Raw genomic sequence first — 15461 nt, forward strand, 5'->3', positions numbered from 1 at the left:
ATGCCTGCAGGAGCACAAGCAAGAGGAATACCTACCTAAGCAGAGAATGGACTGAAGGGGAAAAGTGACAAGGTGAGGAGGACCAGGATCACAACTAACTCTGTTGCAAGCAGCTGTTAGATCAGCTCAGCCCTTTTCTGCCGTTCCATCACCAGTGACCATTTTCAGCACTGAATCCTCCTGAAAGCTTCCCACTACTAAACATATCATTCTTAGTCAGTTTGTTGCAGCAATAAGTATTTAGGGGATTAGATATATTAGAAGCCAATTTCTGTAACAACAAACTTTTAAACATACAGAAAGGAAGAATATTTTTCACCAAGCTTTTAAGCCAATTATAAGAAATTTTCAATTAGAAATCTTTGACAAATTATTCAACAGATGACACAAACACAAATTAAGAGCTAAAGTACTTTGAAGATGTACTTTGAGTTAAATTGGGGGGTTTTTTTAAATGATATCTTGCTATTAGAATTGCTCCTATTATACCTTAAAAATACAAGCTGTTTCAGCTGTATCTGTAATAAGTCTCACATGGTAGCACCTGTAATGTTCACTTGCAGGGGTTTTTTTTAAAGGTCTTCGTAGCAACTACCCAATTTACTGCTTAAATTTTTGTCTCCATATTGTCACAAGCCTTGACCATTTGCCTTTTTCAAGGCAAATCCTAAGGTTTATCCCCCACCTTCCCTTTGGAGTCAATGGGACTAAATTGCCATTGACTCCAAAAGGAATTGTTTAAAAATATATACATAAGCACTGGCAATATTACTCCCATTACAAAATACTAGGTAAAGTACACTTGACCTCATAAAATGCTTCCAAGTCAGATATTGGCTACAACTACCATGCTGTGTTTCTCTAGCAAAGCTCTTCATTTACTTGAAAACTGTAATCAGGTTGTCTGTTCCACAAACTTCACTCTTGCAGAACAACATTAATTTTTATTTTTCTTAGTTGGATATTTTCCTTCAACGTTTATGAACTAGACCAGGCATTTTTTCCTCGTTATAGAATGGTTGTGCTGAACACATCTACTGTCATAATATAAAAATAAATATTTTACGTTGTTGCACGTGCCAACAGCTACTGCATTTAATGACTCAGGATTTCCCTTTTCCTTCACTGATTAAAACAGTAGTCTGAGAAAGACACTCATATGGACTTGTATAGATGGATATTACTAAAGGAACAAAAAATTATTCAAAAGAGACATTTCAATGAATCAGATTACATAGAAATGTTTTAAGAGGTTGTCTCTGTAAAAGGTAGATCTAGAAAATGATTTTTAAACATATGGGTCTTCTAAGGCTAGAAATCTGCCTGCCTCTACACAGTATCCACTAACCATTAAGAAATACCCAGTCTGTTATATGGATGAGAATATATCCTATTGGATAGTATATACTGCACCCTAATCCAGTTAATCTTAATTGGTGATTTAGGTCCTCATTGTGTCTTAAGCATGTGTCTCTTCTCTGAGGCAGACATGTTAATACATGACCTACAGACATTATAGTAGAACTATGTTTTTTATAAGAGAAAACAAAAAGCTGATATCTTGCCCTAAACTGATGGGCAGATGTGAGCTGTTTTCAAGCTGGTATTTTCTAGGATTTTGAAAAACCATAGGGAATAAAGTGAGTCATTGCACTGAAATAGTAAATGCGTAGTTGACAACAGCTGTAACCCCAAAAAGCACAGACCTGCCTGAAGTGAGATGTATGAAAGAAAAGCATCTCAAACAAGAGGTTCCAGCAACATTCCACTACAAGTGGACATCTGGATGACACGCTTAGTCTATGGTTTAGTTTTAGGTAACCTTGTAAGGAGCAGAGATTGAACTAAATGATCCTTGTGGGTCTTTTGCAACATGAGATATTCCATGATTCTGTACATCACAAAGGTTCTATGGCAGAATAAATAAGGGAGCTAATTATTCTTTCTTGGACAAACTGCCACCTTGTCAGCTGCTGTGTGACCATCATGCCAAGACAGTTCTTCCCACATGTATGAGAGCAGTGCTATGTTGAGCCAGGAAATGAGATGGTATCTGGTACACCAGGCCAGAAAACAGGAGGAAATATGACGCCAGACTGGGCCGCTTGTCTTCTAGGAAAATGTTCATCTTATACCTAGAACCCCTCTGTGGAGTGGATGATATGTAGGTGGATTTTAGTTTGTACAGACTTGAACATGATAGCATGGAGGATATAGGTGCACAGTAACTAAACTTATTACACTACAATGTGTTTGGAAGAATCTTTTAAAATCAAGGATTCACACCTTTGTAACTGAGAGACATTTAACTCTGTGTTTTGGAAACCCAATTAATGGAGTTATACTGTGGTACTAGCTAGCAGAAACAAGCAGTCTCATAAATGACTAATCTTCTGTATTGAGAATTTGCCTCAACAGACTATCTCAGTTATAGCTCTCTATGCCACTTGTAAAATAATTGAAAGGTCTTATGTAGAGTGGGACATCTCAAGTAAACAAGTTCTAGTTTTTCAGTCCCTTTCTGCCACCACTTGGAAGTGATTTCTTTTTTAAGTCAGCAAAAAAAATATGATAAAGCTGTTGGCTCTGGGAATTGAATTGCCTTCATGGAGGATTGAACATACTGCATGAAGCTGATTAAAATAGAAGAATGCAGGAGGAAAGCTGCTCTGTGTCTAAAAGAACATGAGGCTTTGGAAGTCTTCGGTTTTGTTTTTTTTTTAATCTTAGCTAGAATGCATATGATGGGTCAAATTTTGAAAGTCTGATAACAGCCAGATCAATTTAGTTTTGCTCTCTGACTAACAGTTCTATGGGGCATTCACTAGACGTATACATACAACTTGTTTTTCCTGAATGTGTTTATTGTGAATGAAAGCCTGGGAACTGCAGCTTTTTAACTTCTGAGTGATTGATATATATATTTTATCTTCATTGTTGGCAGAAGACAAAATTCTGACAGATTTGCGTGCAACTTGCCAAGAGGATGTAGTCTGCAAAAAGGTCCTTCAACATTTGTATTTAAAGGTATTTGAAGTTGCCTGCAAATTTAGGGTGCTGGTAGGAGTCATGTAGGAGGAATGTCACTCTGGATATGAAAAGCTTAATCGAAGTCTTTGGACTCTCTTACTGCAGTGAATAAGCAATGTTTAGAAGTTCAGACTGTTCTTTAGGCTTTCATTAAGGAGGCATTTGGTTAAATGTTTTCCTTTCACTTGAAAAAGAAATTCAGAGCTCCAAAATGAACCCTGTCTCTTGCCTCCCCTCTTCCCCCATCTCCCCACCTCCACCTCCCTGAGTGGTTATTTGGTTTAGTAAATGGATGTTAAACTGAAATATTCAGTAGTTTCCATTATCTTCAGATTAAGAATTATTCTGTCTGGGCTGAGATATCATATTCACAAATGCCTTTGCACAGATTAGAAATCAAATAAAGGAGAGCAGAAAACTCTCTTTGTGAATGGGGAATCACATTCTGCTTCATACCCCAAAGTAACAGTTGGATACATAGCAAGAGTCTCTTTATATATTTTTAAATAAATAGTGGATCCATAATAAATACAGAGGAGGGAACAATTTGTTTTTATCTGTTTCAGTACAAACAATTTCACACACAACCTTTGAGACTATGAACTGAAAGAGAATTTCTAGAATATAGCACTTCAGTTTTCCTCAGCAATACGTTTTAGTGAGAAGTCTGTAATAGATAAAGAAGCTCTTTTTTCCTTTTCAAGGACAAAGAAAAGCAGATCTTGGTCTATCCCATACTACCATTTTTTTTTTCTATTCTGGGGAAAGGCACCATTTGGGTTGGCTAAACCCCTGTGAACACCTCTATCAGCCTGGCTCTGGAACAGCTATCTTAGACTAGGACGAATTGAATCCTTGCCCCGTGCACAAAAGCAAGAGTTTCTGCTCCCGCTGAACTCATCAGGAAGGCAAAACAGGGTTGAGCATTTCTGGTCTTGAGAGGTATTGGGGTCCTGGTTTCCATATGTGCAGAATGACACTGGAAAGCTATAGAAAGAAGCTACAGACTTCAGGACAAGAAAAGGAGACAACAACTGAGGTACAGCACAGCCAGGGGGTCCTGAGAAGCTGTGTTGACTGGGACAGGTTTTTCTGGGGCCTCATTTCCAGTGCCTTCCAGGGAAGAGAGGGTCTCAAGCAATTAAAAGCATCAACGTGCCCTGTCCAAGTCTTGCCAGATGTTCTGCAATGTCCTGTCCATCCAAAAGGGAGTGGTGCCAGATGGTAAGTGATCCTTTCACAGCCCTGACGAATATGTTATGTCTTGTACAGTAACCTTACACAGTTGTTGTGAAAGTATTGCTTATTGTGAATACCTTTTTCAAAAGCCCACTGGATTTTGACTCCTCGTACCTCTGCCATTTCTGTAACTCCTCAACAAAACACGACTTGAAACACATAGTTTTCAGCAGGATTCAATGTGCTGTATTAAACACTTTACAGTGTTCACAGCAGCTTGCAATTGTGTTAATGCACAAGTTGTTCAATTGTTTTCACCTTAAAAAAACATTATATCTCCAGTAGTCAGAGGGACTAACAGGATTCAGCCTCCCTGTTAAGTCCAGGGAAATTGCATCCAAATAAAATAAGTTTAGAGGTTCAAATGCCCAGTTTTCTCAAAATGAAACAATATTTCTATACAAATTATACATCTAATATAGGATTTTTCTCCTTCAAGGGGCAACAAACACCATTTCAAAAATATGATTCTGGGAGTTAGCCTGGAACCATAAATAACTAGACAGGATTTTTTTCTTCATGCACAGTCTCCCTATTCAAAATTTCACAGAATAAGTGTAAGGAATTACAGGTCAGGGTTGCCTGTCTCAAACACTGTCAAGGTCACAGAAGGATCTTGCCGTAAGATAAGACATGACAAAGGAAGACTTGAGATAAGCACAAAAGGGAGGCATTTGCAACAGGAAGGTGCTAATTCCCCGCCTGGCAGAGGTGAGGTCTAGTTAGCACATCCTGGTTAACACATCCAGACAAAAGTTCCCACTGTGGCAAACTGTGTGAAAGGAAGCAACTGCTCATACACATACCACTGGTCAAACAAAGACTGCCCCAAGTTATGGGACAGGCAGCATCTGTGACCACCAACGACCACTGAAGTACCACCAGACTTCCTTCTGGTGTCTTCCACCAGAGGACTGCCCGTGATCCACAGTGTTGCATCGGACAGTGTAAAACTGTCAGGGGAGGTACCAGGGCATTCCCACCTGAACCTGAACATATATTAACCCATTGAACTCTTTGTTCAAAGGGGCTTCCCCCACCCCCGGGTGAGATCATCACCTCAACCAATGGACATTGAAATTGCAACAATCAAGTCTCATTGTTGGATCTACTGGTGGTGATATTTTTCCTCCTCACTATCCACTCTTATCCTTTCTTTGTCTTTCTTTTCCTTACGTATTTTCTGAAATGATATTTTCTTAAGTGATCTTTATACTTGTATATTGTTATATTACTATAGATAATAATAACCAAAAAGGCTACACACCTCCTTTCCACTGCAACCAAATTGTTCTAAAATAAACCTGCCACACATATATGTATGTATGTATGTATGTATGTTATCATCATGGCTAGGCTTCGCGAATGAAGATTTGGGAAGGGCTCTACCCACATTTGCTACAAGTGCACTGGTGGCTAGAGAGGCCAATGCAAGATAGACAATTCCAGTTGCAAAAGGCACAGCAGAAGGACTCCTTAGGTGGTATCGACAAGACACGGCTCTTTCTACATTGCCCCTTCTCCTCAAGAGTGATCCTGCGTGCATTCTCAAAAGAAGCAGCAGCGTTACAGATAGTGTGTCTCCAGACCTCCCGATTGGAGGCCAGAGTAGACCAGTTATGTTGATCAATATGGCCAAGGCTGAGATGTTGTTTCAGGGAGTCCTTGTATCTTCTTTTCGGGGCTCCTCTCTTGTGGCAGCTGGTGGCAAGTTCACCATAGAGTATGATCTTAGGGAGGCAGTGGTCCTTCATCCTGGAGATGTGCCCTGCCCAATGCAGCTGTGTTCTCATCAACATGGCCTCAATACTTGTGATTGCTGCCTGTTCTAGAACAGACGTATTAGTCACATAATCTGACCAGTGGATGTTTAGGATTGTACAGAGATAGTGTTGATGGAAGCGTTCTAAGAGTCGCAGGTGGTGGAGGTAAATGACCCATGATTCAGACCCGTATAAAAGAGTAGACAGTACAATGGCTCTGTAAACACTGATCTTTGTATGTATCTATGTAAACACCAGTCATTCACTGTCATTTCAGTCTAATCCTCCCCAAAAGATCAATTAACAAGAACCTCAGTTACCCCGCCTTCAGGGACAGGTTGTAACAATAGGTAAGACATACTTTTCCAGTACTGTGTTTCTTGCCAAAAGTACAAGAAAATCCTGGGATAGCTTGTCCTAGGAGAAAGCTACCTCTCTGTACAGTTATAGAGTGACCAGTGAGTATGCCAGGATGTCTCAATTCGTCAGCTATGTGAGAAGAGAGCTTACTTGGTCTAGAAGGTTATATGCATCTGTGCTACTAATGCCAGACAGATGTCAAGAAACCAGTGAAAGCTGAAATCAGTGAAGCTGAAGATAAATGGTTGGAGAGAGAAAGGGAAGAAAGCACTTGGTTCCATAGTTAACGCAGCAATGGAGTTTCTCTTTTTGAACTGTTATCAAACAGACCCTGGCCTAGAATGACAGCAGGAAGAGAGTGAGAAATATCATATTGGGCCAGACTAATGATCTGTGCAGACCAGTATTACCTCTCACACTGTCAGAGTTTTTCCTAAAGGCTGACCAGCCTCTACAGTCCAATCCTTTTCCTAGTATGTGTAATTGCTCAACTAGAGATGTTAGAGGTCACATCCCTGATGTCTGCTTTTAGTATCTGCTTAGGGACCTGCTGTCCATTAATTTTCCTAATTCTTTTTTTACAGGAACCTTAGGGATCTGCTGATACTTGTCTACCTTTACAATCTCCTGCAAAGAACACAATGTCCAGTTGGAGGCCAAACACCAGCTGTGTATGTCAGGGATCAACACTAGGGCCAACATTTTTTAATATATTTATTAGTGACGTAGTTAGTGCACTCTCAGCAATTTTGCAGATGATAAAGCTGGGAGGAGTGGTCAATACACCAGATGGCTGTGCTGCGATTTAGAGGCACCCTGACAGGCAGGAAATACAAAGTCCTGCAGCTAGAGAAAAATAGCTCCGTGCACCAGCATATGTTGGGGCCCACTCCACTGGAAAGCATCTTGGCAGAAAAAGACCCGAGGATCCTGGTGACATCAAGCTGAACATGAGCCAGAATTGTGCCCTTGCAGCAACAGGTTCCCAAGCTGCATTAAGAATAACATCGCCAGCAGGCTGAGTGTGGTGGTCCTTCTCCTCTACTCAGCACTTGTGAGACACACCTGGAGTGCTGTGTCCAGTTCTGGGCTTCCCAGTGCAAGAGAGACATGGATATAACTCAACATGTGCAGCAAAGGATCATGAAGATAACTAAGAGACTGGAGCATTTCTCATACAAGGAGAGGTTGAGTGAGCCTATTCAGCTTGTTGAAGAGAAGGCTTGCTGAGGGATCTTCACCATCTATATAAATACCTGATAGTGGTGAGAAAAGAAGATGGGACCAGACTTTTCTCAGTGGTGCCCAGTTACAGGACAAGAGGCAATGGGCACAAACTGAAACACAGGAAATTCCATTTAAGCATAAGAAAAAACATTTTTAGTGTGAGGTTGATCAAGCACTGGCACATATTGCCCAGAGAGTTTGTGGAGTCCATGGAGATAATCAACCCAGATGGACACAGCCCTGAGCATCCAGCTCTAGTTACTCCTGCTCTGAGCTGGGAGGTTGGACTAGATGATCTTAGAGGGCCCTTGCAATCTCAGCAATTTGTTGAGATATCATTCTGCGAAGTTTGCGGTCCATAACCAAGTGTTTGGAGAAGTACCTTCTTTATTAGTTACTGATCTACAGATTTCATTGTGTCCAGCCTAAATATGGTCATATGGAATTTGGTGAAAAATGGTTCTGTATTCGCTATGTCCATTCCCTTCATGGAAACTCCTAGTCTTTTCAGTTTCTCTGCATTAAGCATTGCCCCACCACCTTGATAATTTTATTTGCCTTTCTCTGTGGCTTCTCTAAATCCACCAATATCCTTCTCGAGATGCAGAGACTAGAACTGCACACAGCACTGAAGATGGGGTCACACAAGGGTTTATATCATGGCAAAATGCTGATGTCTGTCTTATTCTCAATACTCTTTCTGCTGATGTCTGTTGAGAGTATGTTGAACGATACAGCCCATAACATACTGCTGCAGGCCTGTTTGCACAATCCAGCCTACGTGCAGGATGGCAAGGATGTGTGCCCTTGAGCAGCAGATGTGTGTCCTTGAGCAGCAGATATGAAAAAGCTGCATGGAGGTAAACAAGAAGAACGAATGTTATCCAGGGTGTTAGAAACCAGAGGATGGGAGGGCCTGGAAATGTCAGAGTGTGTGCCTTGGATAGGTGAGCTAATAAAGTTATAGCTGTAGTATGTGAAAACGGATGTAACCAATAGAGAGTTAGAGTAGAGTATGTGAACCCTGTAGGACACACATACTGTGTGTGATTTTGCAATAAACTGAGCATTGACTGTACGTCCATGGGGATGTGTCTTTGACTCTGGAGCTCCTTTTTGCATCTTCTCGCTAAAGATGTCCAATATTTTGTTGGCTTTTATAGGTGCTCCTGCTGCACATCAAGACAACGATTTCATAGATCTGTCAATGATGCTTCCAAGATCTCTTTCCTGAACTCTAGCTGCAAAAAGGAGTGGCAATTCTCCATCTGCCCATTCTAGTGAAGATACAACAGTGAAGGTTGAGAGAAGCTGAGGGATGGATGGAAGGAAAAAATAGGTCTGGTTGGATGTGTAGCAGTTTTCTTGCACTTTTTGCCTGCTAGCACACATCTGTCTGTTCTGGGACATACAACTACAGCTGCTGGGACACACTGATGGAGGAAGACCTCTGTGAGCAGGTCATAGTCTGCAGCACCATCTCCCAACCTCTCCACCTTCTTTGCTTGAAGTTTCCTTGCAGCTGCCCCTGTGAAACCACACTACTAAGGAAGGGAACCTGATTTCTTTATGTCATCTCGGTGCTACCTCAATTCAGCTGGTGGTAAAACTGTCTGACTCTGCTGTTTTATTATTCTTAGAGTTGCAGTTCAGCCTCTTACGGTAATTATAAGGCAAACCTTCTCCGAGGCTTGCATATGGCAATTGCATTATTAGCTTTCCATTACTGCCAAGGAAAGTATCTTAATTTAGCAACTGTCTGTTACTGAGTGCTACTTGACAGTGAGGTTGACATAAATATTTATTGAACCTGGAGGGGCGGAAAAACATCTACCAGGTAGGATGGAGTATTCACTCACGGTGGAAAATTAACAGCTCTTTCACTAACCTGCTTCTCCTATTGACTGCATTACAAGGAGTACATGTTCAGGAAACGAGTATGCTAAAATTATTGCCACAAGTGCCTTAGGGTGAAACCATGGCTAGCAAAACTAATATGGTACTCAGATTCCAGCAGTGCATTACAGGTATTCTTATCTAACTATCTTGGAAATGGCTAAATTACAAGATGCAGGGAACTTCAACTTTTGCACTTTTTTGATTTATGTAATCACTGTATTTGCTATTCCTGCTACCCAATCTTTTCTAAATTTTAAACTTGTGCTGTCGAAAGGCAAAATAAACACCAGACAGGCCATCTTTAAAGGAAAAGAAATGCTGAGTGGGCTAGCATCCAAAGAACTAAGATTATAGGAATCTTTACAGCAGGAAAAAATAAATGAGCAGAGCTGGACTTCTCCCACAGTGAAAGAAAAGCATCCATTAAATCCTCTGCTGTGCTTCAGGGTAATATCCCCCATAAGTCCCACCTCCCCTTCCCTGTGCAGACATTTAATATAGGCATATTCCAAAAATGCATGTTCATTAGCTGTTTCAGTCCTTACCAGTGTAGTCTCCATAGCAGAATGTCTGTACATCTGATTGAAGGGACTAAATCCTTCACTGCAGTCTGCAACACTTTTGACGTCTGATAAACTGATACCAGTAGGGTCCTCTTCCTATTAAACCGAATTTTTTTCAGCCCCTGGAATATCTCTTGGGTCTCATAAACATTAACCTTCTGGATATCCATTCTATCTAATCTGAAAAATCACATACACTGGAGCAATCCACCAAAAGTGAAGATATACCCAGACAGACCCTCCATATACACCTAAGGCTAAAAATTTAATCCTCAAAACCCCTGAATGACTCCTCAGACAACAGGATTTTTTTCCAGTGAAATTTAAAAAGTCCTGTTTCTACATGAAGACAGAACTGTTATTATATTAATAAACCTCTGCCCATGTCACAGTCAGTGTCTGAGAAGCCTGCTCCTGGTGACCTTGCTTGAGCAGGAGGGTTGGACGAAAGGTCCCTCCCAACCTCAACCTTTCTGTAATTCTGTTATATCAGAGCCCAACAAGGATCCTCAAGATTACCACTTCCATGAGGTAGGTTTCTAAATGTTATTCAGTAGGTTTTCTCCAAGCAGGCTTAAGAGCTGATGATGATACTTAATACTGTATGCAAAAGAGAGCTTCAAAAGAAATGCAGGGAAGGCTCAGTTGGAGGACGTTGGCTCAGTTGGCTCAGTTTTACTGAGCAGTTCAGTGGTTTACAGGACTTCTTTAGAATATGACAGAGTTGATCTTCCTTCAGCTAAAGGTTCATATCTTCCTATTTAAACACAGTTGAATCAGTAAGGCAGCAGAAATGCACTTCCTACCCTTCCCTGCATCATGGAGCTGTGCTGCAGGAAGAAAGACAAGGATCATTGGATGAAAGAAAGGAAAAGCAGGAAATCACTGAATATGAGTGACTGGACCTTTGGTTTATAAGAAAGAGATGTCTTGTTCTCGTTTCTAGTTTTGGCTTTCCCTGTGCATTGTGCCTAAACCATCATAAGAAATGGATAAATAGTCCCAGCATTGGAGTCTGGAAATAAAAGTTTTATCTCAGAAACAAAGCTCCTCCATCTGCCAATTTTCTGAACAAAAGTGTGGCCTCCTCTTCTCCTTTTTGAAGAGAAAGGTCCAGAAAATAGTTTCAGGTAATAGTGAATGGGGTAACATCAGGCTGGTGACCTGTCACTAGTGGGGTTCCGCAAGGCTCCATCTTGGGCAGTGTGCTCTACAACATATTCCTAAATGACTTGGACGCAGGACTGGAAGGAATACTAAGCAAGTTTGCAGATGATACAAAGCTCAGAGGAACTGCTGACTCTCTCGGAGTCAGGGAGGCCCTGCAGAGATACCTTGACAAATTAGAGAACTGGACAATCACCAACTATAGGAATTTCAATAAGGGAAAGTGCCAGATTCTGCACCTGGGATGGGGAAACCCCAGATGTACATACAGAATGGGGAATGAGATGCTGGAAAGCAGTGCCACAGAAAGGAACTTGGGGGTTCTGGTCGATGGCAAGTTGAATATGAGTCAGCAGTGCCCTGGCAGCCAGGAGGGCCAACCATGTCCTGGGGGGCATTAGGGAAAAGCATCGCCAGCTGGTCGAGGGAGGGGATTGTCCTGCTCTGCTCTGTGCTGGTGCAGCCTCACCTTGAATATTGTGTGCAGTTTGGGGCACTGAAATAGAAGAAAAGATATTAAGCTATTAGAGAGTGTCCAAAGGACGGCAATGAAGATGGTGAAGGGCCTTGAGGGGAAGCCTTGTGAGGAGTGTCTGAGGTCACTTGCTTTGTTCAGCCTGGAGAAGAGGAGACTGAGGGGAGACCTCATTGCAGTTACAACTTCCTCATGAGGGGAAGAGAAGGGGCAGATACCAGTCCCTTCAATCTCATGACCAGTGACAGGACTGGAGGGAATGACCTGAAATTGTGTCAGGGGAGGTTTAGATTGGATATGAGAAAAAAGTTCTTCACCCAGGGTGTGGTTGGGCACTGGAACAGGCTCCCCAGGGAAGGGGTCACAGAACCAAGCCTGACAGAGTTCAAGAAGCATTTGGATGATGCTCTCAGGCACATGGTGTGACTCTTAGGAATGGTCCTGTGCAGGGCTAAGGGTTGGACTCCATGATCCTTGTGGGTCTCTTCCAACTCAGCATATTCTGTCATCCTTTGATTCTGTGATTTGATTCCATACAAACACTCCACACTTATGGGATTGGGTGCCCAAGACAATTTCAAACCTACTTCTGTAGGTGCTAAGTCACATCTTCTATTTTATATCACAATTCCAGGACTGTCTTAATTCTCCCAACACCTTGCAGGGAGCAGAGGCACTTCATCTGCAGCTACATGTTCCAAAATGACAGAATGCAAATGAGCATCCCCAAGCTATATCCTGTTCCATATCCGCAAGAAAGTTCTAGGGTCAAGGTTCTAATCTTCACAATTTTCTAGCTGCATCACTATCAGAGTTAACTATTGCTTTATGTATTTTGTAAAAAAATATAATACAAATAAAACAATTCAGAGTTACAATATTTAAATTAGCTATCAAATGCATCAGCTTCAAAACGCACAGAATTTCATTGGGGCATTTCTATATTTTGTACATTTCTATTGATGTCTGGATTTAAGAATGATAGTGGGGGACACGCCTCCTCCTAAATTACAGCAGCAGTAGTTTCTGTAGCCACATAAGCTCAATTTATTTTTAACTATAAAATGTGTATGATTTACTCTGTAATCCACAGCCATTATAAAGCACTTTAGGAATTCTCATCCAGTTATCCCATCCGATCATGGGTTGGGATAAACATGTTTAACACTATAATTTTGAAGACATCAAATCTTTTTGAGTACATATCTGACTGCCCTAAGACTATTCATTTTTAATGCATTGTAAGGACTGCATAATATTGTAGTCAAGTCCCAGTTTTCAAAGCCCACAAAGACCTACAATTCTGTCCACATTATCTCTCCTTGCTGGCATTATAATCTCCATGTGAGCTCATTTGCGTATGGCTAAGTATAACACAAAAGACTTTTTAAAGTCTTACTTTAAAAGGAATCAGTTCCTATTTTATCATACACTGCATAACTGGTGACTTCTCAATAAAAGTCCTAGTAAAAAAGATGGATCTGGCTGAGATGTAAAAGATAGGCAACAAGACTGCAGCTGCTCCCTAGTTCCCTGGGTAATTTGGGGAAAAGGACTACAGCCACTTATGTTTTCTCCATGCTGTATTATATCTGTGTAATGACAGGTCAGATGCTGAGTTGTTTGCAAAATACAAATGTATTTGTTAAAGTATCAAATGTTTTTTGAATAATGGAAAAAAATCAATGCAAAGTATTAAGGCCTTTCCAGTGAAACTAGAGAGAATAAAAAGCACTGATGCTTCTACAGCATGACACACCTCTAACCTCACTGAACTGTAGAACACATATATATATAAACCTCTGCTATAAAAATAGGCTGCAGTAAAATTCTTGTCTTAAATCAAACTCTCTGAGGTTGCTGAGTGAAGTATGAGCTCTTTCACAGACAAGGAGCATTCAGGCCTCTAGATAAGGCAGACAAAAGAGAAGTTGATGTCAGAAAAAATGTATAGGACTTATTGAACTTCTGTTCATCATTTTCGTTTGAAGATGGATTTGATTGCCTCAAGGAGCTTGAAAATAGGCTCAACTTTCTGCGCAGAATCCATTCATAAATGAACAGTTGGCTAAATTAAGAGGCCATGTTAGAGACAAGAGAGGAAAGTAGCTCACACACAGGTTTGGTAAAGCAAAGGTGAGAAAAATAGGTGCCATTCTTGCTTCAGTTATTACGGTACATGCTGCTTTACCATGGAAATATCCACTTTGCAAACCATGTCTGTACACACATTTTTGCTCTTTTTTTTAAAGAAAAATTTCAGACAGACCTACTTGTCTCAGGATCACAGGTCTGACGTATGTATGAATAAAGACTATAAGAAAATAGGTTAAAATACCCATAATTTGAAAGCACTGTACATGTTTAATTCTTGCTCCCCAAACTTACTACTTTCTAATGTTAAGGATTGATTTTATCAGTCTCCTGTAGTGGAAGGCATTTTTCTGTCTCTCCTCACATTGCACTGCATACAGACTGAGTTTGGCTTTTCCTGCCTTTTTCTCAGTATGCAATCTGGAACCAAGATACAGAGATTTGACTTGCTCAAAAATGGGATAATTTCAAGAAACTCCTATTCCTAAAACAGACAGGACACAATTGCTTCATAAATCCTGCTAATCTAATTCCTACTTAAAGCCAATGGGATTCTCTCCATTGACTCAAATGGGAATTGAAGCAAATCTAGTGAGACTGGTACATCTATTAACAGGCTCCATTAGGGGTAAAATTGCCTTTTAAAATACCATGGAGTTTTTGGAGACTTTTATTTCAACTTATCTCACAAGTACAAAACTAGATTTTCATTAACTTTCCTAAACACTTTGAGAACACAGTAACTCTTGGATTTAGAAATCAAGGAGAGTGCAGGGGTGTATGTATTACCACTCAGCTGCTTTGCCACAAATTTAGGTCACCTAAGCTGTTTAGCAGGAATCTTCGTGATGAAGCTGAGAGAGGTTGTTCCAAAAAAAAGTGCATCATCCAAGCTCTGAATCCACATTGATACATATACAAATCCAGCTAGATGTACTACAGCCAGTTGTCATGATGAGAAACTGAAGCATGGCACATAGCCCACCACCAGGAAGGACCATACAATTTCAGTTAATGTAAACATCAAGCATATTTCTAATTCATCAATAATTCTAAGTGATTTTGGATAGTTTTTCTATTTATTGTTCTTAAATCTCTGTGAACAGAAAAGTAAAACTTCAACTACTTCATATTCATACTTCCTTCCTTCCTTCCTTTGAATAGTGATACGGAAAACTGCCAGGACTATATAATAGAATCATAGAATCACAGAATGTACTGCATTGCAAAGGTATCAGGATCATTGAGTTCAACTCCTGGCCCCGTGCAGGACATCCCAACAGTCACACTATGTGCCTGAGAGCATTGTGCAAGCACTTCTTGAACTCAGACAGGCTTGGTGCCATGACCACTTGCCTGGGGAGCCTGTTCCAGTGCCCAACCACCTTCTGGGTGAAAAACTTTTTCCTAATATCTAGCCTAAACCTTTCCTGACTCAGTTCATACCATTTCCTCAAGTCCTCCTCATGCCATTTCCTCCTCTCACTGGTCATGAGATTGAAGAGATTGGTGCCTGCCCCTCCTCTTCCCCTCACAACGAGGTTGTAACTGCAATGCGGTCTCCCCTCAGTCTCCTCTTCTCCAGGCTGAACAGACCAAGTGACCTCAACCGCTCCTCACAAGGCTTCCCCTCAAGGCCCTTCA

This window comes from Neopelma chrysocephalum, unplaced genomic scaffold, assembly GCF_003984885.1.
Source record: "Neopelma chrysocephalum unplaced genomic scaffold, ASM398488v2 Primary Assembly neopelma1_67, whole genome shotgun sequence".
Taxonomy (NCBI): Eukaryota; Metazoa; Chordata; class Aves; order Passeriformes; family Pipridae; genus Neopelma; species Neopelma chrysocephalum.